Raw genomic sequence first — 2,595 nt, 5'->3', positions numbered from 1 at the left:
ATGGCCACGTACAGCTGCCACGGAAGCTCCCTTGGAAGAGGAAGGGCAGAGGCAGCGGTAAAGGTCCGTTTTCCGTTGGGGGTTGATTTGCTCGGCTCGGCGGCCACACCCGCTTTCGCGAGCTGAGACTTTTTGTTCACGTTGGGAGCTGGGAAAGGGTCATTTTGTTTTTTTGATGTCAGTGAGAAATGTGTGGTTGGTTCGACTCCAGGGCTCCTCGCCCGCCACCGAGCCCAACAAGGGGACACATCACTCAGATATCCAGAGCCGTGCCAGGGATACCCCGGAGCTGTACTCTGTATGTATGTATGTATGTATGTATGTATGTAGTATAGGGTTTTACGGCGCTCGAAACTGCTAAGGTCATATGAGCGCGCGAAACACAAGTTGTTTACTTTTCGCAAAAGTTCACTCCACGGTTTGTTAACTAATTTACTTTAAAGCTGTACTCTTCACGAGAGTGTATGAGACCCTCCCGTCAAGATTGACCCAGGGACTGAAGGCGTTTCAGCTCCCAATCGATTAAGTGACATGGGCCGTGCCAACCTCCCTTCTAAGAGAAAAACCTGGGACAAAGAGGTTTGTTTGTGAGGGACAGTCTGCAGACTGATGTCACCTCAACCGCCAGGCACCTGGTTTCCCTCCGCACGGGCCACACCTCATGGTCAACGAGACGTCCACTTTGTGGGATGGGTGACCTCTAGTTTTTCTCCACTTGAGGTCGGCGGTGGAAGAAGAGGTAGAAGAAGAAAGAAGAAAGAAAGAAGGAGAACACATTCCCCGGAAATTCTCCCGAAATCCCAGATTTTTATGTTTCAAACCGCAAGAAAATTCGATGATTCACGTCTGAGAAATCGAAATTTAAAACAAGTAGCCTACCCCCCAAATCTAAGCGCGCAAAATTGCGAGACGGTCCAGTTTTCCCGTGTTAAACTTTAGTCAATTAAAAGCTAAATATGCAATCATAAGTATCAGTTCCTCGTTCACCATTAAGAAGGAAAGACACAGAAAACAGTGGTATCATTTTATTTGGATGAAGTTGTCCAAATCAGGCTCCAGCCGTGGCTGTCTGCCTTCAAAACGGCCCGCCTGCGGTAGGCCTACCTAGTAAAACAATTGAGATAAATGGGTTTTATAACATTAATAATGTCTACTGACTTGCCTAATCTTAACGACCTCAGAATAAAACCTTCTTTCCCATCTAGATTTCAGTGCGAGAGTCGGGCAGCGCGCAGCGCAGGTCGACTATGGTTCCGCTGCGTGAGAGGGCTTCTATCAGGCGTGCGTTGCCGCCCACAGTGCTGCCTCCTATCGTCTCCGCTCCTATAATTCTGTATAACCTTCGTGCCCCTTACAAAATAGTTTCCGCGGAAAATGAATTTTGCATACGAAGGAAAAAGTTCATGTGGCAAACTAACGTAATGCAGCCAACCATCTTTCCGAGGAAAATATCGCTGGGGAGAAACCTGTCCCTGGTGACTAAGAGACTTCTCGTGACTTGAAATCCGGTATAATACATGTATATACATACATGTAAGAGAAGCGGACTGTTCATACTTCGTCTGCCAAGAAGACTGAGAAGGTTGAAGGAGCAGAAGCTTTAGAGACACTGGTGAAGGTTGTCAAAGAGAGCAGATATCATCAGACTGGTTTTAGTGCAGCAAAGCTCCCACCACGGTAAGTTTCTGATACATTTTATGTTGAAAAAGTATACATGTATACACCTAATTTCACTTAATATTTTTTTTGGATGCAAAGTATGTCACAAGAAAGGATCGAATCCCAATCTGAAGACAAGGCCTATTCTGTATTGTAGGTATTTGTTGTTTAGATGGTAATTTACCCCCCCCCCCCAAACCTCCCACCCCCTTTCATCCGACCCGGCGACTGTTGTTCGACGAGGCGATGTTGTTTACTGTCTGTGTTCTTCGCCTTTTACATGACTCAAGTTCCATTCCAAGGAAGAAAATTATATTTTTATGGAGTATCTCTGTCTTTTTGCTGAGATGTGGAGACCCGAGCGGTCCGCCTTTTAAATGTTTTAAATTGTATCGATATACATGTATGTGTAAGTACGACATAACGATATATTATAGCCTGTGAAATAATACATGTAATCTATTGTGCATGTTTGTGAACCGAGGGTACAAGTCTAGAAAGAGATGGGTGAGGGGTGCGATCAGTTCTGCTTTTAAAATGACCTTGCGTCTAGGAAAACATGAAAACAATAACAAAATAAGCAAGCAAACAAACAAACAAAAAACACAGCATTCTCCCTTCACTCACTTGATAACTCACTCAGTCACCCAGTTGGGGACTCTCGTGGTGTAGAGGTAGGCCCTGCCTACCAATACTGAATATTCTCTAGTTAGTATAAAGATAGAGAGAGTACCTTCGAAATTGGAATGTGGCTGCCTGACAAGGGGCCCTATTAAGTGGGGAAAACGGCCACATAGGGCCGACGTAAAAATCAGTTGCACTGCAGGTTCAAGAACCAGCAGTCAACTACACCTGAGATCTAGCAGGGGAATGCGAAGAAGAGGAAGAAGAAGAAGAAGAAGAAGAAGAAGAAGAAGAAGAAGAAGAAGAAGAAGA

General features: G+C 45.1%; 1 protein-coding gene across 1 annotated transcript in view; it reads left to right on the top strand.

Moving 5' to 3' along the window:
- Window positions 1-1,539: 1,539 nt before the first annotated feature.
- The window catches only part of LOC101855257 (immune-associated nucleotide-binding protein 9-like), an 18,378-nt gene continuing 17,322 nt past the window's right edge, over window positions 1,540-2,595 (top strand). The window contains exon 1 of the mRNA XM_035969860.1: window positions 1,540-1,677. The gene's annotated coding sequence lies outside the window, so the exon portion shown is untranslated. The remainder of the gene's footprint in view (window positions 1,678-2,595) is intronic.

This window comes from Aplysia californica, unplaced genomic scaffold, assembly GCF_000002075.1.
Source record: "Aplysia californica isolate F4 #8 unplaced genomic scaffold, AplCal3.0 scaffold00190, whole genome shotgun sequence".
In the NCBI taxonomy this organism is placed as follows: Eukaryota; Metazoa; Mollusca; class Gastropoda; order Aplysiida; family Aplysiidae; genus Aplysia; species Aplysia californica.
The sequence above is the reverse complement of the archived record's forward strand: the minus strand, read 5'-3'. Positions and strand labels throughout refer to the sequence as shown.